The sequence below is a fragment of the Schistosoma mansoni genome, chromosome 2 (genome assembly GCF_000237925.1).
Source record: "Schistosoma mansoni strain Puerto Rico chromosome 2, complete genome".
Lineage (NCBI taxonomy): Eukaryota > Metazoa > Platyhelminthes > Trematoda > Strigeidida > Schistosomatidae > Schistosoma > Schistosoma mansoni.
In genome coordinates, this window is record NC_031496.1 from 11,580,070 (window position 1) to 11,605,174 (window position 25,105).

The following is a 25,105-nucleotide window of genomic DNA, read 5'->3' on the forward strand; positions in this document are numbered from 1 at the left end:
TTTTGAATACGTATATTTCATACAATCGTAGGTCTGGGCGGACAATCAGAGAAACGAAGCTAAGAGGAGATGGCGAAGCGAAACGTATCGGAGAAGGCGAGTGAGCCAACTCGCTTTAATCAACCATGACTCTATTTATAACCAAATAAAAATAAGTTACAGACACACAATGGATAGGGTGAGTAATTAACATGCACACGATCATATGGAAACAATTAGGGTTAATAAGCGAATAAGTGACAAATTCAAGATGTAGCTAAGGAAGAATGAATAAATTGGTCTGTCCAGGAGCTAGAGCAGCCTATGTGGGCTTCACACAGTACTGCAATGAAGGAGAAGACAAGTGGGAACAACCGAATGTATTTGAACACGAAATTACAGAACGTCTTAGTAAAATCTGAGAACCATACAGTAAATACTTCATTTGCAATATATCAGTCAATCGTCTCAAAATTTGTTGTTCCTTCGTTTCCATACCAATCATTCTCTGTTCTCGTTCCTTCCTTCTATCTTCTTAACCTTCTGCCACCAGACATCTCACTTTCGATTGATGACACATACTACTTATACCTGTCGACATCAGTAGCATACATCACAGTACTAGCCACTACAAACTGTCTTATCTCTCTATGAAATTCTTCATCAGGGTTCAGTTCCAATAAAGCGAGAGATCAAACTCATGACCCTCAAGTCTAGTGACGAATGTTTTACTGTTAGAACCATTGGGTATAATTTCAATTTTAATCAATATGAGATACATGATGATGATTATTCATTTCCATTAGTGATGACTGTGTTCATCCCTGATATATTTTAACCTCAGCTGTGACAACTTTTCAGTAGAATTTCATAAAACATCTTGAAGGAAATCACTAGTTGGCTGACTACCATCATTTATCTGAAGTGGGTTTTCGATGACTGGTTTCATTTCTAGGCAATATTCGTCGCAGACTGAGTTCAGTTTTCAAATAACTAACAAGAAAATTAATGGAACGTAAATAACGTAAGAAATAAGTAGTACTAACCATAATTATTTAATTTATGCGTTTTGAAACCAGTTATGAACAATGATTTCATCTACATTATTAGTATTATTGTGTTGTGTTTAGATCTGATTCCAAATAAATAAGCACAAATCTTTGTAATTTACTTATTCATATATTCTAAGTCAAGAATTCTACAATATTCCACGATGTAACGATAGTCTAGACAATAATAACTGATATATGCCCTCTGTTTAGCAAATACTATTCTCTTGTATCTGTACGATGGCGTCATGAAATTTAAGAAATAAAATTCATTGGAGCCATTTATATTGGTTTTGTTATATACTATAAGAGATGAAAATTATGGAAATAATTCCTTAGAACATACAAATTTAATACAGAAGAAAAAATAATAACAACCTGAATGTGTAAACTTCAAGTCGCCTCTAAATCTTCTTTATTCTTCCTTATTGAATAATTCCTTACATTAGAAAAAACACACAACCCCCACTATGTTGCAATGTTCAGTAATCCACAGTTTATTATTATTAACATTAATAGATGTAATTTTTACTAAATTTATCGCACTATTCAACAACATTTTTTTAAAGGAAGGACTGTGAGACCTCCCCACTGACAAAAACTACACGCCCGAGCGCACCCGATTAAGGTTCGTCGCGAGTTTCAACCCACCGAAGTGCAATGGTGAGCCTCTACCTGGGGTCAGAGCATTTCAGATCACCCTTAACCCGGCGCCAGGTAACATACTTTTTGGTGATTTATAAGTTAATATTCAGATTTATACATACAGTTTATAAGTCATTTAGCCAAATCATCATTTAAGTATGAACATTTGTAAGTATTTCTTCTGTACGTATAGCTCCAGTTTCTTCATCCGGATGGTTACTGCCTCAGCTGTTTGAAGGACTTTAAGCCTGACAAGCTTTGGCAAAAAATTACTGACCCTATAAATAATCGAAAAGGATTTGTTTATACTGGCACTATGACCAATTTGTACTAAATAAGCCAATATCGAGCTGTTTACTTTCTTTACCAAACCATTGTTTAGCCACGCTGTAAGGTGTTCGAGAGCATGAAAATGTAAATTCCTAGAACTTCGACCAATACTGATAAATACAAAATGAGGTGATCATTCTAGGTAATTCATCTTTTGTAAGTATTAGTTAAGTAAAAATTGTAATAGATAACTCTTTGACATATAAAGCATTGAAAAGTAAATTGAATTTCTATTGTAAATATCAACTTTGTAATAAGGCAAGTACATCCAACTTATGAGTTCCAAATTGAACACAACAAGTTTCTTGGATTGTTTTGTTAGCAATAACTCATCATTATTGCATAATGAAGATATATTTTGTGATCACTATAAGAAACCGTATGCTTTAAGGTTTACTTTCAACTAATGAGATCTTTTGAAGTAGACTGAATTTATTTTATTCTTAAAATATTAATGATATCTATAAGCAAAGATGGATAGTGGCAAGCAGTGGAATCCAGGATGCGCGTTTTCGTTCTATTCGGGACTCGTCATCTGGATGTACCTGTAGTATGCACATATGGCCAATAAGAGATTGATCAATTGCAGTCCTAAATGTCGATGGGAAGATTCAACCAAACAATACCAAGTGAATTAAGTAGAAAGTATTATTTTAATAAAGCTTAACACTTTTGAGAAATATTTTCTCACAGTTTCATAAGAGTATCAGCTTTCATAATGAGTACAGTTAATTTTAACTCACTAGAAACTATCAGAAGGGGGTTTTGTGGAGATTTTAATAATTCTATATAGTTGAGATCATGAGTCAATTGAAGCTAGACCATCAGGAAAACCTGGAGACACAGACGACCTTTTCGTCCTGTTGTGGGACTCCTCAGCAGTGCATATCCACGATCCCACCTCGCGAGATTCTAACGCAGGACCTCGTCCTGGCTCAGTGGTCTATCGGTTAAGTGCTCTGGCGCGAAACTGGTAGGTTCTGGGTCCGAATCTCGCGAGGCGAGGTCATGGATACGCACTGCTGGGGAGTCTTATAAAAGGATGAACCGGCCGTCCAGTACTTCCAGGTTTTCCATGATGGTCTAGCTTCAATTGACTCATGATCTCAACTATATAAAATCACTAGAAACTGTTAGTAACATTAAGGTTTTTCTTTAAATCTTTCACAATTTAACAAAAGTTTGATTTTTTTTTGTGGTTATTCTTGTTTACAAATTATCACAACAATAATTAATACTACTAATATTAATACTGTTATCTAAAAGAAAACACCTTTCAAAAAAATTAAAAAAATGTCTTTAACATGCTTTCGGAAGTTTTTAAAACAAAATAGCACTTAACTCATTTATCCAAAATGTGCTTCCCTATATTATATATATAGATATATACAGGGTGGGATAGAGTAAAAATCGACATAATTTTTTTTATCTTTTAAGGGAGGGTTTTCATTTTCTTTTTTCAGGAATAAAAATGAATAATTACGATAATAATGAAAAAAAAGCAACAACAACAGTAATGACAATAATCATAGGAAAAATTAATAAACAAATTGCGTGATTATTCTTATAAATGTTTATATATATATCTAGAACTTGTCAGTGAATGGACATTTATCTAGTTGCAAATTTTGTATATCCCTTTTCATCTGGTCACTGATAAGTAAATAAACTCCTCACATTCTCTCTTTCTCCCTCCCTCTCTCTCTCTCTCAGATTCCCACTGTATCTTGCTTACATATAATTATTTATTTATTTATGTTATATTCCTATTGTTTCTATAGTAAATAAATAACAGGTGATTTAGATAATAACATTACTAGTAATGATTACTATTATTAATAATAATAATATTATTATTATTGTTATTACCATGATTACCAACTTGACCAAACAGTAGTAGTGTGCGTGTCAATAAATTAAATAACTATTTATATAGACACAAATAGCTGGACGAATGAGAGAGATAACTGAATAGATGAATGAATGTAGTAGATAAGTAAATTTATAATAAAAAAAAATTGTACACACCCATCAATTTATATATGAATAGTTCAATAGATTTGAAAAGAGCTGGAATATGTATTAAACTAATAACTATATGGTAAATAGTACTAGTTACGTTCTAATTCTTCCTCCCTCTCTCCCCCCCTCTTTCTCTATGTCTATATATATATATATATATATATATATATATATATATCATATTCAAATCAAGCTTAATTATCAACATCACCTTCGTGTCACAAGTGTGTGTGTGTGTGTTTTGTAGAACAAAACTTATGGATTATAGAAATAAAGGGATAGTTGGGTAAAAGTTGAAAATAAAAATCACTTATACCATGTAATAGAAAGTGAACAAAAGTTATCATTTAATATGTTGGCCCTTCATTGTTTTCATTCATTTTTTTTACTCGTTAGCTATTCTATTAATGAGTACATATATATAATGCGTGACTGTAGTTTGCTGCTTCAATATGAATTTATATTTTTTCTATTGTAGCAGTTCATTCATGTTTTCTTCTATTCTCTCATTTTATCTATCACTCCCCTCCTCTTGCTGTTCTTCTATTTAATTTTGTACAATAATCCTGATATATGTATACTTTGTTCATTGTCTTGCTTGTATATTGAACAATTAATATAAACGTTGTTTCCAAGTATATATATTTATATTAGTAAAGTTGGATAGTGGATAGGAGGTGAATCTTGGATAATTGTTTCGTTTTATTTGGAATTTGTCATCTGAATGTAACTTCATCCTAGTGTTGATTTTGGGATTGGGACTATAATATAACACTTTCTATTTGGAATGTCTACTCGTTTCCATTGAGGTACAAATAGCCACCAGCTCATTCAATAGGGATAAATTTTATTTTAAAGGATTTGTATTTTTCTGTTGTTGATGTGGAGAACTACAAATGATTAGCTGCTTTTAACATTGCTACATTCCAAGCTAATTAACATGATAATGTCACATAGTCACAAATCTTAACAAAGTTGTATAGTGGTTGTTCCTAGGAAATTATACTTTTTACCAATATTTTTATCCTATTTTATTCTTGGGATTATTAAACCTTACAAATGAGTAAAATTTTCCTTTGAGTGTATAATATAAAGTGAGTGATAAGAGAAAGATAGGAAGAAGGAATTTGAATGATAAGGGAACCGGTGAACTGTGACTACATTGTTTTTGCTGTCTCACGATAGAACTGTATCAATAAAATACATTGCTAATATTAATAATAAAGTCATGATTTGTGATGTTAATTGGATTAAGAGTAAGACATTAATAGAGTAATAACAATAAATGGGCATATCACTCACTGTATGACAGATTTACTGGAGTTGAGAACATGGACTATTGAACATCAACTCAGTGATTTATCTTTTATCACAGTAGTCATGAGACTTTAGTGTTTAGAGCTATATTCTATGTGAACTCATAAATGTTCATTGTTTAAGATACTTAATTTAGACCATAAACAACGGTAGAGTTCCTTTTTTGTTTTTGATATTTATACAACTGATATCAATTCAAGGTGAGAATTATCTTCATGTAATTGAGGCAACACAAAGTAGCAACCTATTTTTGTGGTTGTTTAGTCATTAATGGTGGTCGAATTAAAGTTTCATTGTCACTATTGATCTATGAGACTCAACATTGAATGGGAATAATTTTAGTTCGATAAATATTTATTTTAAAAAGTGTTTTATTAAGCACAATTTACAACCACACTTATACTGAGTGTCAGTTTTATTTTAAACAATTATTTCGAACACCACATCATGTCAAAGTCATTATATTGTAGCTGCAAATAATTCCCCTAAATCAATAGTTCTGTAAGTGTTGGATGCTGACCACATTAGTTTTAGTGGACTCGTTTAGCTGAAGGCGCTCGGTCATGCATCCGTACCAGATCACGTTACAGAACGGCGTGGGAAACATCTCCTACGATCATTAGCCATATTAGATCAGTCACTTCTCGATATATTGATAACCCATCAAATATATCTTTCAACCTCCTCGCTTCTGACTTTTAATTTTAACTGAGTGGGTGCGATTCAATTATAGAAGGTGTTACTGGTAATGAGTTGTCAAACTACAATACTGATGGTATCTTCAACATTTTCTGTATTTATTTAGACAAAGCTAGCTTTAAATAATAATCCACTTTCAAGATTTACTACGCTAGGTTCATCGTAGACAAGTAACATGTTGATTTATGAGAAAGTGAGATATTCCAAAGATCCAAGGTTTTGCCACAAATATTCTTTAAAATACTAATACATCTTTTGCTCACTGAGTTGAAATAGTATAATCCTCATTTTTTTAAATTTTGATCATTTCGAACACTAACTGAAGTTTTGAAACAATAACCAATGGATTCCAATTCAGTGATCTAGAGGGAAAGCATCAGTAGCAAGATCTCTGGGTTTGATTCCCAGAATAGTCATAGGAACGAACTGTTAAAGAGTTCTATGATAAAAGATCCATTCGTTTACTTAACTGAGAAAGCAACTATCACCTAGAAACAATAAATATAAGTCAAGTATCAACTACCTTCCCTCAGGGAGACAGATACGGTATCTTTTATGAATTACGACATGAATCGACTAACCTATTGAGTATTTTTCTCGTAAAGATTAGAAGAGAAATTATTTTTACTGACTGTTGAGGTTTATTATTCACACTGACATGCTCTTGACTATAGAAATTTAATTTTATTATTAAAATACATGACTAACAGAGTTTAACTTTAGCTTTCATTATGAATTAATACCAGTGTAGTAAACAAAACACTAGTTGGGGACAATCGAATGTATTTAAACACAAATTACAGACTATCTCACTGAATTCTGATAACCATACAATGAACGGTTAATTTGCAATATAACAAACAATTGTCTCAATCTTAACTGTTCCTTCTGTAAATATCAATCCATCTTCTCTAATTTCATTGTTTGTGCATTTTCCTACCGATTGCGATTCATTTCAGTCCTTTCCTTATCGGTCTTCTGCCAAAATGCATTCTATGTCCAACCATCATCATATACTACTTATGTGGATATAAGTAGACCACACTACACCAGTTGAACATTGAATAACTAAATGGATCATATCCTACATGAAACCTAGAATTTATTGTTTCACGTTAAGGAGGTAACACTTTTAACACTGATAAAAAAATCTTATAATAACAACAACCAAACAACTATTCAGTAGTACTCCATAGTTTATATTAGATTGTTAGTGAATGTTAATTGATGACAAAGACTAGATTGAAATGATACTATACTTTTTTTTTCTGCATACAATAATATCATATAAGCTGATAGATATTTACAATGAAAGTTGTCTATTTATTATAATACCTTTATTATTATTATTATTATTAGTAGTAGTATTAAGCATGTATATTAGTTTGAGTTGGATTCAATGTGTCAGTCAAAATGTTAGGTTTTTACAAGTAAATTATCCATCCATCCATACATGCATACATATATCTAGGTTCTGTTCTAAATAGCTAATATGTATCCATGTGAATATTTTTGAATACCGTTGTTTTCACCCCCACTCTTTTATTTAAAAAATAATTTTTTTTTCAATATTTAGTTCAAAATATTTAATATAAATTAAATTTAATACTATAAATGAATTAGATTATTATTATTAGTAGTATTATTATTATCAGTAATATCTAGGATAGTTAATCTGTCAGTTTCTATCATTATCATTATCAATATTATCGTCGTCAATTTGATTATTATTATTATTAATAATAATAATGATTATTATCAGTTATATCGGTGAATGAAATTGTAAATATATATAGATAGATAGATGAATGAATAAATACATACATGGATGGGTACGTGTTAATCATGTAGAGCAATAGTAGTAATACTACTACTACTACTACTAATAATAATAATAATAATGGTAATAATCAAATTTTAGTCAGCATAATTATGTGTACTTATAAAATAAATGCTTTCCCTATGATTGACTACTAACTCTCACTACTTAACAGTTTTAATAAAAGTTATTATTCGAACGAAATTTTTTACAATTATTCTATTGATTTTAATTAGAGAATAATTGATAAGAGAAGTAAATGAATGATTTATAATTGATAACTTCTTGATGATGTATAGTTAAGATCATGAATCAATTGAAACTAGACCATCATGGAAGACCTGGAAACACTGGATGGCCAACCCGTCTTATTGTGGGACTCATCATCAGTGCACATCCATGATCCCGCCTCGCGAGATTCGAACCCAGGACCTATCAGTTTACAATAGTGTTAATTATATTAAGATATAAATAATAATCACATTTATATGTAACAAATGATTGGAGAGAGATTTTAAAATTAACTATCAATCACTACATTCTGATTGAATCAGAATGATCAAATTTAATTATTCATGAAGAAGAAAAAAGTAAAATACGTTTACTTGTTTGAGATTACGTAACAAGTATCACCATCTAAATTATTTTACGGTTCGTTAAATGTATCCAATTATAATTTTTTTTGAGGAATTAAACTACAAACAGTTAAGTCGTTTAGTGAATAAAACCAATATTTTAAGTTATAAAACTATTCATTTGTAATAAAAAGTTAGATAGCTAAGTGGATAACGCCATGGAATTTGAAGCGAAAGGTACTGGGTTCGAGTTGCAGAGTGAACATCAACTCTGAAATGCAGACACATCCAGCTAGCGGGTTTCAAATAGGACAAAATGCGCGTCCTGGATTCCACTGCTAACCACTATCCATCTTTGGTTATAAAACTTGTGACTCCCGGCAATATTGAGGCAGTCCGCACAGTATGCACCTATGTCAACTAGAGACTGATCAATTGCAGTCTTTAATAACAATGGCAAGATACAAGTAAACAACAATAAGTGAAAATATTTAAGTATGTTTTAGAATTTTAAAGATAATTTTCATCACAGGCTGATATCGTTTTAAGAATCATGAAGAATTAAATATCAGTAGACTATTATTTTTTCCTAGTCTCTAAATTCCAAATCATAAATTAGATCAACCCCGAAAAGTATCTAATCTAGGAAGTTTTGAGTTTTTGTATGAATACATAGCCTTAAGTCCCTATTCACATACTTCTGTTATGTTATACGGCCAACTCAAAGGTATTAAACGTTTTTGCACATTCAATGAATCCATTTATTTACATCAGATCTTTTTCTAAGTGCCAGTTCCTAATTCAGGTTCAGTCTCATCAACTATATAACTTACATTCAAAGTTACGCTCATAGTAGTTCCATCATACATAGATATTGTTCTGAATTTATTGATATAGAATAGTCAACTTTTGTTCATTTATACATACATGTTGTGGATTACGGCCGTTTCGTTCTATTGTGGGACTCCTCAGCAGTGCGCATCCACCATCCCGCCTCACGAGATTCGAGCCCAGGACATATCAGTTTTTGTTTTTTAGATAACTGTGGATAGAAATCTGTTGATGAAGTAACAAATGTTATGTTTTCTTCCAGGTAAATGATGATTATTTCCTATTGGATCAAAATCAAATAATAATGATAACAATAACAGTAATAAATTTATTCCTTTCATTTATCTCAATTATACCTTATCACTAATTTCAATCTCTCGTCTATTCCAATTTGCTGTGCTGTTTTTTTCATGAAAAAGAACACAGTCAATGAAATTTGGAGCCATTTCAGTGTTTATATGTGCCTTGTTGTTATTGAGAAAATAAATTAAATTTCAATGGTAATTAATGTTTGAATTCTCACAGTTTATTTTAGCCATGAATGGTAGGGAATAATTTATATATCTTTAGGCAAATACATTCAGAAAACAGATACCATTACTGGTTACTTTAATTTTACATGAAGTCTAATTTAATTTGATTTGACAGATTGATCAATGAATGATTCAATATCATCTGTCTTATTCTTACTTCTACTTCGACGTTTTCTTCTCCTCTTTCTATATCCCACCTATCTACTTAAGCTATTCGCTCATACGCCTCATCTATATATTAGTCTAAAAATGAAATGACAGTTGTGCACACTATACATCCAGATTGATGTACCAAAAGTTTGTATTCAAACATTCATATGTATATATTAAGGTAATTCAGGTTTAATATGTCTAGTATATTCCCAACTGTGACGATTACTGAAGATGATGGTCAAGCCTTTTTTTCAATGACAGATCATGTTAGGTTTACATTTATGTGGGAAAAGTTGTTTAAATGACTATTTCCAACAGACACAAACTTATGACAAACATACATATCTATCACTCAGACAATAAAATAAATATAAACTTGTATCTGACTTGATAGATAGCACTGATATATTGACATCCTATAACTGTCAACTATCAAAGAATATTTTGAGAAAACCCCCAACTGTGATGACTGGTTAACTCATTTGTGTAATTTATTCTGCCTCTATATATTCTAAATGAATTTGTATGACTTGAAAAGGTAGAAACTAAATTATACTGTATATTGATGATACAACTGACATGATTTAATGACCTTGGATGTATTATCAATAATAAGTAACTAAGGCAATTTTATAATTCGTAATAGTAACAAAGAATTTACACTAGAATTACAATGGATAGTGAACTTAGTTAACCAATATAATAAAATAATTTATCAAAGGTTATAATCAAAATGCAGAAATACACAGTTCAGCGATATTACTACGAAGGGCGGTCTTATACTAATTTTTTCTCTATTATCGATTATTTCTATTCTAGCTGTATACAATAAACATTTCAATGAACTCAAAGACCGTGGGGGTTTTAACTAGTTAACAACTAAGTAATCTAAAAATAGTTTGAATTGACAGAGCAAAGATCACTGAGTAAACTGTTTGTTTAAACAAAATACATGAAAATCTAAGATTAACTAAAAAAAAGGTTAGCCTCCAAATTCTGGGTTATTAATAATCACAGTGTTTAGTTATTACATACAGTATCATATATAGTCGAGATGAAAGAAATAAACAATCTACTGAAGTATTTGTTTGTATTGGTTGTTTATATTTTCCTATTGATGTTTACAACTGAAATGTATCGGTCACTTTTGGCATATGTGTATCCTGTGGGGATTGCCTTGATATTCCCACTAAGTCATGAACTGACTAGTCCCAAATAGAACGAAACGCCCATGCTGGATTTCCCTGCTAACCATCATCCGTCTTTACTTACGATCGATGGAAATAGTTTGGTTATTATTTGATCATAAACTATTTGTTGGATTAAAAATAGACGTAAAATGGTGTTAATCCATAGAATAAGTTATCCATTTAGAAATTTCTTATTTAAAACAAATTTTCATGTAGCCACTTTTCGATGAACATTTTCTATTCTCACAAAAATCAACCTTTTGTTTGGATAAAACATTTTGTTTCATCATCACATCACTTTAACAAATACGGTACTGTTTATAACAATTTAGTTCGAGTTCTAGACCATCTAGTAATATGTCCCTATGAATTCACATGAGACCAGAGAGCACTGATGACAGACACGAATTGTGTTCAATTTATTAGACTGATTTTTAGATGGTATTCAATGGTTCTACAATTGATCTTAGTTTATGGTGAAGACTGTGGTCTTGTGAAGAGAAATTTCATCATTTCAAATCAACTAAATAGGTGTATACACAAATGATATGATTTGCTTTCATTCATATATATGATGATTGGAACTTGATTTGAATCTCAGATCAGTGGTCTTAAGGGCAAGTCGTGGGATCTGAAGTTCTTGGATTCAACCTCTGGTGGGGTTGTGGGTGTGTACTGATGACGAGTCCTATATTAGTACGAAGCAGTGGTCCAATGCCTCCTGGTTTTCCTCAATTGCTTAACTAAGATCAGTCTGCCATATGAACTATTATTTATAGGATCAATTAACCGTTAGAAATAAACATGTATTCATGACTGTTCAGCTAAACGACAAATGTATGAGACTTTAGAATATGAGATTTGATTACAGTGTCAGATAAGCTTTTTGAAATTTAAGTTACTTCTCATTTTTGTCGTGGAACACCATTATTTATTACTATGTATCTCAGGCGGTAATTAGCACACCATTTCATGCAAAGAATATAATACTGTATCCAAGTCATACTGAAATAAAATCAGTGTTCTATTTCCCGAGTTTTCACATCAAAAATAACTTGATATTATACTGAGCAGTTATCACACTAGATTAAAACAGAACTGATACTGAACAAAACTCACATTAAGTTGAAATAACTAGTTAAATCTTGGCTCACCATGCCAGGAAATAACTCCACTAATAGGGACGCTCGTTTCGTCCTAGTAATTAGCTATCAGGACTCAGTAGCTAAGTGGATAACGCCATGGTATTTGAAACGAACGGTGCTGGGTTCGAGTTCCAGAGTGAACATCAACTCTCAGATGCAGGTACATCCAGCTGACGAGTCACAAATAGGACGAAATGCGCGTGCTCCATTCCACTGCTAGCCACTATCCATCTTTGCTGATAATGTTTGTGAATTAAGGCAATACGCACAGTATGCACATATACCAATAAGAGACTGATCAATTGCAGTCCTAAACATCAATGGGAAGATTCAACCAAACAATACCAAGTGAATTTATATTTTTTATGTGTTATTATTATATTAGTTTACTAATTTCTCACAAACTCTTTAGTAAATAATTCTAATTATACGACTTAATTTGGCAGAATTATGACAATAGTTACCTATTATTGATCATTCACAATATGCATATATAAATATACATACGAACACGTTAACCTGAACGTCCTGTGGTGGACTTTATCATATTGCTCACATTACTACGAACACATATGCATAGATATGAATACTCATAGGACATATATTTACATAATAAGTTTAATCTAATCCATCAATCTATACTGGATTTTTATTTCTTCTCTTTTTTTTGTACATAAATCATGTCACCTATTATTATCAATAAGATTATTATCTATGATATATTACTTTAACTGTTAGTAGTGGATATTATCCTTGATAGTATGTGTCTATTTTAATGTATTTACTACTTACATATGAATATCCAATATGTATATATACACATCATGTTAGAATTGTCCATCTTAACATTCATTTGTCCATCTCTATATCTATGTCATAAATGTATCAATCAATCAATCAGTTAGTTAGTTGGCTGGTTAGTTAGTTCGTCAGTCATTCACTCATTTATTCACTCAGTCAATCCGTCAATCAATCAGTCAGTCAATCAATACTTACTACTATGCTCAAATATCATCTACTGTATTTTTTTTTTACATTTCTTATTAGGAAATATAAGGGCGAGGTAAGAAAGAAAGAAAGAGAGAATGAAAGAAGTAGAAGAAGAAATGGGAGTAAACAAGCCTAAGATTATATAGACTAAGAGATAAATTAAAAGGCATGAAAACAGTAGGGTAACTAAAAAAAATGACAGATAACACAAAAGAAGAAAAGAAATAGAAATTTCTCAAGTAAGACATACACAATAATCAAATAATGATCATAGATTTACATATTTATCTATATTGCCAAATAATGATTGAAGTGAGAATTTCTTGTTTCTATCTGTCAAATCTACCTGTCAAATCTTTATGAAATATGAATAAATAAATTTATATAGACATAATTATGATTTGTGTTGTGAATAGTTGATAAATGTGGATAAAAAAAAATAAAACTAAGCAATAAATAATAAATAAATAATACTGTGCTCAATATACTACTAAGAAGACTACTGATAATCGGATTGAATTTTTAAATCAATTTTAAATAGATCAGAAGGGGTTTTGTGTAGAATTTAGTATTTTCATAGTTGAACTCATGAGTCAATTAAAGCTAGACCACCATGGAAACCTGGAAGTACTGGACGGCCATTTCGTCCTATTGTGGTACTCCTCAGCAGTGAGCATCCACGGTCCTGCCTCGTAAGATTTCCATGGTGGTTTAGCTTCAATTAACTCATGATTTCAACTATATAAATTTACTAAAATCTCCACAAAAAACCCTTCTGATAATGATCATATGCTCACTAATGACTGACTATATGAGGTATTTACTGGAGTTCTAGCGTGAAACAGTAACCAATGGAGTTCAACCAGGTCTGTTGGGAGATATCAACTCACTGAAGACAATTGGTGAACGGTTGCTCAATTTCGTGGATTGGTTGAAGTTAGACATTAACACCATTGGATGCCGGCCATCTCAATGGTCTAGTGGTTAAGCACTGATAGGTCCTTTGTTCGAATCTCGAGAGGCGGGATCGTGGACACGCACTGCTCAGGAGTCCCACAATAGAGGCTTTCGATGGTGGTCTAGCTTCAATTGACTCATGATTTCAACTATGAAAATTAATATGATATAAGAGAAAGAAATATAAGTTAAATAAGATTTTGTAATGATTGCATGAGTTTATATTTGATTACTGTTGATAGAAGGGACTGGAAATGATTAGTATTTGTTGTCATGTACACATCTTGAACAAACTCCCTAGATGTTACCATTTGGGTATAGGTCTTTATTAAAGTTAGATAATGGTTAACCCCAGAATCTATCATATACGTATCAACTTATTTAGAACTCATCCACTGGTTATGCAACTAAGCACTTCATTCTGAGATTTGCACTGAGTATTGCAATAGTTCTGTATATTTCAGTTTCTGCAATTCATTCACATCGGTCATTTCTCTTGATTATGGTTCTCATAAAAAAAATATTGCACCGTTATAGTAATGTCCAAAAATGGGTAAATATGGAAAACATGAAAGTTTGAAATAGTTTATTACTGTGTACATTTGACAATCTTTTAAGTATGTATTGTAAATTTTAAACCCTAAAATGAGTTACTCACTATGATAAATTTCTAAACGATACATTAAATATTTCTTGATTTCGTGGTAGGAGGTTCGTAAAGTTCTAGTGAGAGATGACGAATTGTAGTGTTATCAGTTTAAAAAAAGATCAAATATAGTTACCAGTGAAACTGGATACAAAAATTTCCAATGATCATTGATGTTTTTGGCTATTTTCTAGAGAAATGATCAAAAGCTATCTGCCAAAGTATTGATACCTTTAATCATGTAGAGAATGTGTTATATCCCGATCAGAATAATGAATGGTAACTTTTTGGAACCATTTATGAACCAATATTATGTGTATATTTTTTATCGTATATTTGTTAGACAACTAAATTATTCATATTCATATCCTTCTTATTATGAGCTTTATTTTGACCTATGAACTATTATTATATGATTTGCCTTTCTTGGGTTATGCCCTGTCTATCGATTACTATCTCCCTTATTCACAGCCCCATTTGGCTAAATCTTGTACAAATGTTGTTTCCTGTTTTATGGTACGATGCGGTCTGTCTGGTTGGTGTACAAACCCAGTATGTTTGAAATAAATGATTCATACCGCAGAGACTGAGATTGGTGTTGTGGACTTAACTGGTTGGGCTAGGAAGAAAGTAGGACCGATAAGTACTCTAGACTGTTCGCACGGGTTTTTTGCATCATTGGTCCGATCGACAATGCACTGGAGCAGATTTATTAATCCATCGAATTTTTACTTTAGGGTTTTGATTATAATATTCACAGGTGATAAACTTTGTGTTTTAAAAACTATCCCATCCTATTATGCCATAGATACAGAAATTGAATGTATCGAGGAAAACTTTTTCTTCTGACAAGCGGTAAGAATTATTGCACAATCAGAAATTGTCTTAGTGGAATTCTTCATTATTGGTAGACTGGCAGTGCTAATTCTTACAGTTTACATTCAACAGTCAATAGTTTTTACATTTCTTGGCTTTATAACATTTTTATACTATTACCTCAGTTGTAGTACTGAACAATCATCTTCACAGTTGAATTACTTTGATAAACAAACGCCAAATACTTATCAGCACACATTGCGAGTCAAACGTAGCCTACAAGTATTGTAACAAGACTGTTGTTCTATGTATGGAAGTTTACAAGAGCCATCAGTAAAAAAATTATCCACCAATATAATTGGATGGTGTTGTGAAATATCCCTAATTGACTGAAATTGTGATTATGGACTAATGGATTCTAACTCAATGATCTAATGATGACATGGTTGTTACGATCTATGGAAGTCTTGAGTTTGACCACTATGGGGAGGAGATTCGGGGAATATTCTTTTGAGGATTCTAATGACAACAAAACAACTGTATAGTATTTTCTAAATGGTTACTTAATTTATATTAATTAGTGTTGAAAGTTTGTCTTCGAATAATCTCTGAACTTCTCCTAGTCAAACATTTACCAAAAGCTCAAATATCAGAATAACAATTTGGAAAAGCTAAGGTGCATATATATCTGATGAATCATTACTGAATGTTCGTTTGTTATCAATATCTAGCAGAGAATTTTTATCGTCCGATATTTAAATGGAACCGAGTTAATGAGATCAACGCCCTTCAGACGAGCTCTATAACTGAACTGACAAACGATGTAATTTTTTGTCTATCAAAGTAGATTAGATTAAAATTACAAAAACAAGCTCATCTTAGTTCATTAGAACTGATAAGCATATACTGACCTTTTCAATCCTTATTATTTTATTAGGAAACTAATAACACATTATAAATTGGAACATTCACTCAACAACAAATTGAAGGTTTATATCACTAACTGACTAATAGAGTTTATGAGTTTAACATTTTCTAATTTGTTGACCAGTTATACAATATCCTATATTAAAACTCCTAAGTTATAGCCTTAAAGAATGTTGTCTCTGATCAGTTTTTTTTATTTTCCATCAAAAGTAATTTTTACTTACTTACTTTACTTACGCCTGTTACCCCCAATGGAGCATAGGCCGCCGACCAGCTTTCTCCAACCCACTCTGTCCTGGGCCTTCCTTTCTAGTTCTATCCAGTTTTTATCCATTCTTCTCATGTCTGTCTCCATTTCTCGGCGTTACGTGTTCTTTGGTCTTCCGCTTCTCCTTTGACCTTCAGGATTCCATGTGAGGGCTTGTCTTGTGACACAATTAGGTGGTTTCCTCAAAGTGTGCCCAATCCACTTCCAGTGCTTCTTCCTGATTTCTTCCTCCGCTGGATGGAATCTGGTTTGTTGTCTCCCACAGTAACTTGTTGCTGATAGTGTCTGGCCATCGGATCCGAAGTATCTTGCGTAGACAACTGTTGATAAACACTTGTATCTTCTGGATGATGGCTTTCATAGTTCTCCAGGTTTCCGCCCCATACAGCAGAACTGTCTTCACATATGTGTTGAAAATTCTGATCTTGGTGTTGGTTGACAATTGTTTGGAATTCGATATGTTGTTCAGTTGTAAATATGCTGCTCTTGCTTTGCAGAATCACGCCCTCACATCTGCATCAGATCCACCGTGTTCATCAATGATGCTACCCAGATATGTAAAGGTTTCCACATCCTCAAAAGCTTTTCCGTCAAGTGTAATTTGATTGGTGCATATTGTATTGTATCGGAGAGTCTCGCTTTTCCCTCTGTTTATATTGAGACCTACTGCTGCTGAGGCTGCTGCTACACTGGTCGTCTTCTCCTGCATTTGTTGTTGCGTTTGTGATAGAAGAGCCAGATCATCCGCGAAGTCTAAATCGTCCAGCTGAATCCTAGCCGTTCACTGTATCCCGTGCTTCCCTCGGATATTGACGTCTTCATAATCCAGTCGATGACCAGGAGAAAGAGAAAGGGTGAGAGTAAGCAACCTTGCCTAACACCGGTCTTTACTTGAAACGAGTCGGTGAGTTGTCCTCCATGGACGATTTTGCAGTTTAATCCATCATAGGAACTCCGTATGATATTGACTATCTTCTCAGGCACGCCGTAGTGTCGAAGGAGCCTCCATAGTGTCGTCCTATTCACGCTATCAAATGCCTTCTCGTAGTCAATGAAGTTGATGCACAGTGATGAATTCCATTGGATTGGTTGTTCCACAATGATATGTAGAGTTGCGATTTGGTCTGTACACGATTTATCTTTACGAAATCCAGCTTGCTGTTCTCGAAGTTGGCCGTCAACGGAATCCTTCATCCTGTTTAACAATACTCTGTTGAAGACATTTCCTGGTATTGAGAGAAGAGTGATGCTCCTGTAGTTATCGCACTTGCTGAAATCGCCTTTCTTTGGTATCTTGATCAGAAGTCCTTTTTTCCAGTCTATTGGTACTTGTTCTTCGTCCCAAATCTTACTGAAGAGGATGTGGAGTATCTTGGCAGTTGCTGCTACATTTGCTTTCAGTGCCTCTGCCGAGATGTTGTCTGATCCCGCTGCTTTGCCGCTCTTGATTTGTCTAATGGCCATGCTGATCTCTACAACTGTTGGTGGGCCAACATCGATTGGGAGGTCTGTGGGTGCTGCTTCGATGTTGGGTGGGTTCAGTGGAGCTGGTCGATTCAAGAGTTCTTTGAAGTGTTCTACCCACCTGTTTCGTTGTTCTTCAATGTCGGTGATTACTTTGCCTTCCTTGCTTTTCACTGGTCTTTCTGGTTGACGGTAATTTCCAGCAAGTTTCTTTGTTGTATCATACAGTTGTCTCATGTTTCCCTCTCTTGCAGTCTTTTCCGCTGTCATTGCTAAATCTTCCACATATTTACGTTTGTCGGTTCTGATGCTTCTCTTCACTTGCTTGTTTGCCTCTGTGTATTCGGCTTGTGCCTTGGCTTTCTCTGTTCTTGTTCGGCTGATATTGATTTCTGCCTTCTTGTTCCTCCTTTCTTCAATTTTATCCAGTGTACCAACAGTGATCAATTCCTTGTAATGGTGCTTCTTTTGGCCCAGAACCTCCTGACATGTTGAAACGGTTGCCTCTTTGATACCTTTTCAGTTGCTCTCCATGGTAGTTCCCTCTCCACTGAGTAGACCACGAAAGGCTTGGAACCTGTTGCTGAGGGCTATGTTGAATTTGTTGAGTTTGTCAGCATCTCGAAGAAAGGCCGTGTTAAACTTTTGTGATGTTGTCCGCGCCATTGTCCAGTGCTTCTTGAGTTTTAGTTTAATCTTGGCGACCAGAAAATGATGGTCGGATGCTATATCAGCTCCCCTTCTGGTTCTCACATCCTCCATCGTCCTCCTGAACTTTTTGTTGATGCAGATATGGTCGATTTGATTCTGTGTAGTGTGATCCGGTGAAATCCAAGTGGCTTTGTGTATGTTTTTGTGTGGGAATATGGTGCCACCTATGACCAGTTTATTGAAGGCACATAGGTTTGCAAATCTCTCACCATTTTCGTTCCTTCCTCCCAGTCCATGTCGTCCCATGACGTCTTCGTATCCAGTGTTGTCCTTTCCAACCTTGGCATTGAAATCACCCATCAGAATGATCAGATCCTTGGTTGGGCACTTCTCGAAGATCGACTGCAGCCTATCGTAGAATTGGTCTTTAGCTTCTTCATCGTAGTCGTTGGTAGGCGCATAGCATTGGATGACGTTCATTGTAATGCCCTCTCTCTTTGTTCTGAAGGAGGCTTCGATGATCCTTGGTCCATGAGATTTCCATCCTATAAGTGCATTTTGTGCTTTTCTGAACAGCATCAATGCAACTCCTTGTGTATGTGGGGCATTTTCTTCTTCGTGACCGGAGTATAAAAGAAGTTTCCCTGAAGACAGTCGTTGTTGTCCAACCTGCGTCCGATGTGTTTCACTGATTCCAAGCACCTCCAGGTTGTATTTTCTCATTTCTGCAGCAATTTGAAAGACTCTTCCGGTTCCCCACATTGTCCGGACACTCCATGTACCTATAAAAATTGTCGCTCTGGTTGTAAGAAGTAATTTAACATTTTACATTTAATTTATTTTTTAATTTAACATGGATACAAATCAAACTTATATTTGATTCAAAACCCAATAGATGGATGAAAAGGAGCATTTGTAACTCGATAATTTGTTTAAAGTAGAAAAAATATTCCGCTAAATATTTAAACGACGTATTTAACGTGTTTATAAGCAAAGATGGATAGTGGGTATCGGTGGAATTCAGGACGTGCGTTTCGTCCTATTTGGGACTCGTCAGATGGATGTGCCTGCATCTGAGAGTTGATGTTCACTCTGGGACTCGAATCCAGTACCGTTTGCTTCAAATACCATGGCGTTATCCATTTAGCTACTGAGTCCTGATAGCCACTTGCTTGTGCAATGGGGTGAAGTTTAAATTCACACCAATAGGAAGATTCAAACAAACAATACTAAGTAAAGTGTTTAATTACTATTCCTTTTTTTAAATTAGATTATTTGATTGAAAGTAGGTTACGTGTGTGTATTGGTGCGTGTGATAGAGAAAAAATCAACAACACAGAAACAATATTAAACTTGAATTAATTTTGATTTAATCTACTCATTACATGCTAATTCGTCTAAGTAAAAATGAAATCTCCTAATCACTTATTATAGACCATCATAAATCCTATAATACGGATGTACTCGTAAACAGATCTCCAGGATTATATATATTTATATATATATATTGACAAGTTTACCTACCATCTGGTGAATAATCCTTTAAAATTCATTTCGACAAGCAGAAAATAAATACGTATATATATATATATATGAGGCCATCTGGATTTTATCACTCACACGAAGGTCATAACCTCAACAACAAAGCGTTTATAAACAAACTGTCAGTCAATTAAGAATTGAGAAGAGAAAAAAAAATTGTTTTTTTTGTATTTCTCTAATGAATTTATATTTCAACCGCTCCCTGGTTTTTTTTCAAAAAAAAAAGTAATTTTACCTAATAATTCTTTATTATTATTATTTATCCAAATCAGTGTTATTCCTTCAGGACACATGAAAACAGAGGGGAATAGTGTGTGCGTGTATGTTACAGTGGGAGAGGGAGAGAGAGAAGGAAAGAAAGTGGGGGTGTTTTCCGCGTAAGAACACAAACTAAGTTGACTGATAGATGAAATGAAATCAATTCATTTATTTTATTTTAATTTGTTTTGTTAAAGTTTTATTTATTTTTATTGACTGCTTGTCTACTATAGCAGAGATCATTTAGTTCGAATACAAAAATATAGTTGAACTGTCAATCTGGTAATTTACTTTATTGGTAGATAGTAGTAGGGATAGTAGTAGTGTGTTAATAAAAGTATGAATAATAGCAGTGGTAGTATTAATAATATTAGTAGTAGTTATTGTTGTTGTTGTTGTGGACCTTGTCGTGTTTGTCAATTTACATGAAGTCTGTACATAAACATGTCAGACGATAAACAGATAGATATGTAGTTATATTCAATAGTTGTGCAAATACATGTTTACATATTCTATCTTAATTGTAAAGAAAAGATAACATATAGGTTATTTTCCACAAAGATAAGGAAAAATGGTAAATTTATTTTACAGTTAGTGACAATGATAATATCTAGCGAATACCTTAGAAATATTAATTAATTTTCGTCTCCATGTGCTTTAATGTTTAGTAGTGAACATGTTCAATATTAGGCGTGTATGTAAGCGTGTTTTTTGAGACTGATAAGTTCTGGGTTCAAATCTCGTGAAGCGGGATCGTGGATGCGCAATGCTGGGGAGTTCCGCAATAGGACGAAATGGCCATCCAGTGCTTTCATCTTTTCCATAGTGGTCTAGCTTCAATTGACTCATGGTTTCAACTATTGAACTTACTATAATATCCACAAAAGCCTTCTGATATTAATCTTTAATTGTCGTTTTTTTTATAACTTTAACCAAGACTACCGATAACGATGGAATTCTTGTATTCCTATTTGTAGTGGTTTCATGAATCTGTTTCAAATGAATTAATTTATGGTGTTCCACTTCATGTATTATTTTTGCTTATTTGTAATCCGCCTTCAATATGATTTCTCATAAATTTCTAATTCATCTGTTATTGTCCTTTTAATGGAATGTTAAAAGATTCAGTAGGTGAAATACTTTATTTTTGAGTAAATTAAATGAGTAACGAAATTGTTTATACCCTAAGAAGTTCTTAATCTCAGTTCTAATATATTAGAGATTACAATCTCTATTGGGCACACTTTGAGGAAACCACCTAATTGTGTCGCAAGACAAGCCCTCACATGGAATCCTGAAGGTCAAAGGAGAAGAGGAAGACCAAAGAACACGTAACGCCGAGAAATGGAGACAGACATGAGAAGAATGAATAAAAACTTGATAGAACTAGAAAGGAAGGCCCAGGACAGAGTGGGTTGGAGAAAGCTGGTCGACGGCCTATGCTCCATTGGGAGTAACAGGCGTAAGTAAGTAAGTAAGTATAAGATAATTTAGTTGAAATATATTAGTAAAAAGATTTATTTTATTTTATTAGGACAGATCCCAAAACAGGGTGAATGAAACTAGAAATTACTGTATATAAATACACTTGATACATTTCTTTGTATAACACTGAAAATTAGCATATTAAAACAATAACAAATCAATAGAGAAAAACTTTAGTATCTTTAGTAAAAATGAAAGATGGCTCCCGTTGGGATTTTCACACAAATTGTGGTAAGTTAATTCTTTTTTTAATTTTTACTAAAAGGAAATTAACACATTAGCAAGTACGTAAATGATTTCTGTTGTTGTAAACATGGTCAATACAATTGTACCTTAGAAAATAGATCAAACTATCAATTTTTTGTGTGAACTATTTGACTGATCAATAAGATTTCAAGTAGTGAATATACTTTGTATTTCATAACTAATATAAAACCCTATCAGTAATTGTTCATTGTCAGAGGTTTTTAAAAATATTTACAGGAACTTTTTGTAATGATTGTAACTATGAATAAAATCTGAGAAGATATTGTAGACCATCAACGTTGATGATCTATGTCTAATGACTGGAGGCCTACTCGAGTTACACGGCAATGGTGTCACGAACAAGCTAACCTCGAGATCACACCTCGCGATCAGCACTTTACGTGGATTGCCTCATCGACTTATCAAGGGACCATGGATACTCTGAAGACTGTACAACACAAAGGACGTTATTACAGGAATATATTAGTTAAAGTAGATACAAGTGAAAGTATAACTATTGTCGCATGGGCCAGTCCATGGCGTTGATTGTTCTTGACCTTGACGGAGATCGATGATCTGTTCGATATTTAGTGATACAACTGCCGGATGATTTGGCTAGGGTTCAGTGACATTTCACTGGCCCTACAATATCTTATTGTATTCTGGGCTTGAACCCCCCGATAATAATTACTATTCGAGTGAAAAGAACTTAGCAAATAAATAACATTTCAACTGCATGTATACGCACTTGCTGATTGTTTATTAGTTATCAGGGTCATATTTGCCTAGTCCTTAATACTGATCAAATTCTAGTGAACAAGTGACGATTTGGTTGAACATAAAGCAAAGTATGTCAACATCTGACTCCTATATGAGTTAAATCTAGTAATAAGTGATTCAAGGTTTATATCATTTCTTAAGAAAATAAGTGACATGTTTAAAGCTCACAAAATGCATAAGTTCCGTGGAAATTCGAAATATACGTTGTTGATGCAAGACTAGAAGGAAGGAATCTAGGATCAGAGATACTTGGGAATAACTTTTAATCACCTAACACTATGTATACTTGCAAAATACTTATTTCAAAAGTTGTTTTCATATATGAAATGATGTGTTCAACTGATTTCAAGTAATTAGTTAAGTTTCACTTCTAACTATGATTGTTTCTAATGTGTAAAACTACACAAATAAACTTTTATGATAAGTGGGTTGTTGATTTAAAAATAAACAAATTAAGTTTCTCAACTATTCCATGAAAACAAATGAAACTATATTCTTCAATGTTCAATATTCTTTTGGTAGTAATGACGCAGATACTTAAGAGACTAGACTTAACATCTTTTGCTTAGCATGTCAATCAAGAAAGATCATCATACTTATAGTGCTATGATAAAGAATTGCATAATAATAAGAACAAGCTATTACGTAACTGTTAATGAAATTATATATTTATTACAAGCACATTTTAATCGAGTATCAATTATCCAAAAAAATCTACATGTATTAATAACAATATAGAGTAGTGTAAGGGGTGTATATGATTAAACCATAAAGTCACTTCGATTTAATCATTAAAAAGAACATATCATGGAAGTATACCCGTTGAAGATGATTGTTAAAGTCCTTAAGAAACTAAGCAAACGGCAGTATATCGTCCTAATTTTCATTTTATGTTATGAAATCACACTGTAAGGAAAAACAAATAGAAAATGTATAAGTCAACGAGTAGCAACTAGCATAAAACTTGAGTCCACGAATTCTTGTCACTTTCTTTTTAGTCACACAAAATTTAGATATTATAAATTTATAATCGAATCATTTAGGCTGGTAGCCGTATTATCTATTTCTTGAAGATATTCAACTGGAATTGAGTACTAGGCAAATTTGATTATGATTAATCAGTGATCATATTTCAGTTTTACTGGTTATTTCCAGATTGAAAAACAGAGTGGTGCGGTTTCTGACTGTGATATTGAGGAATATTGGCTAGAATCCTATAAAAAGTGATATTTTTCTCAACATTGTAGATACACCTTGATAATAATTGCCAACTGGCATAAAGCCTAGGTCGATAGCTTCTTTTTTATTGGTTCTCACATGATATTTATGTCATTTTTTAATTCGCTTTCAGTGACTAACATCACTAACATCCTGGTATTTAAATTTATTATGGTAGTGTTGAGTACTGATGAATCATTGAGTGCTTTCGTTTTAGGTTTTAATTTTTATTAATATACACAGTAATCACTAATTTTAAGCTAATATAAGTTATTTCCTTATGGCTTACCTTCATAGAGCTTAAATAAAATAATAATTTCTATAATCATTATCATGTATTTGATTAAGGTAAGTAGGGAAAGAAAATCATCCTTTTACATCACTTTAACTTGTGCAGGTTTTAGCAAATTTATCTTTTAAAAAAGTGTTTTAAGTGGTTTTCGCCTTCCATTCATTTTCAACATCATAATATTTTTGGACTAAGTCTATTACAAGTAAAGATGGATAGTGGCTAGCAGTGGAATCCAGGACGTGCGTTTCGTCCTATTTGGGACTCGTCAGATGGATGTA

At 33.0% G+C, this 25,105-nt stretch overlaps 1 non-coding gene across 1 annotated transcript; it reads left to right on the forward strand.

Annotated features, from left to right (window-relative positions):
• Positions 1-1,593: 1,593 nt before the first annotated feature.
• On the forward strand, positions 1,594-1,752 carry Smp_sma.U1.1.1. Its single transcript, XR_001974637.1, has one exon. It is a non-coding gene (small nuclear RNA).
• Positions 1,753-25,105: the final 23,353 nt, after the last annotated feature.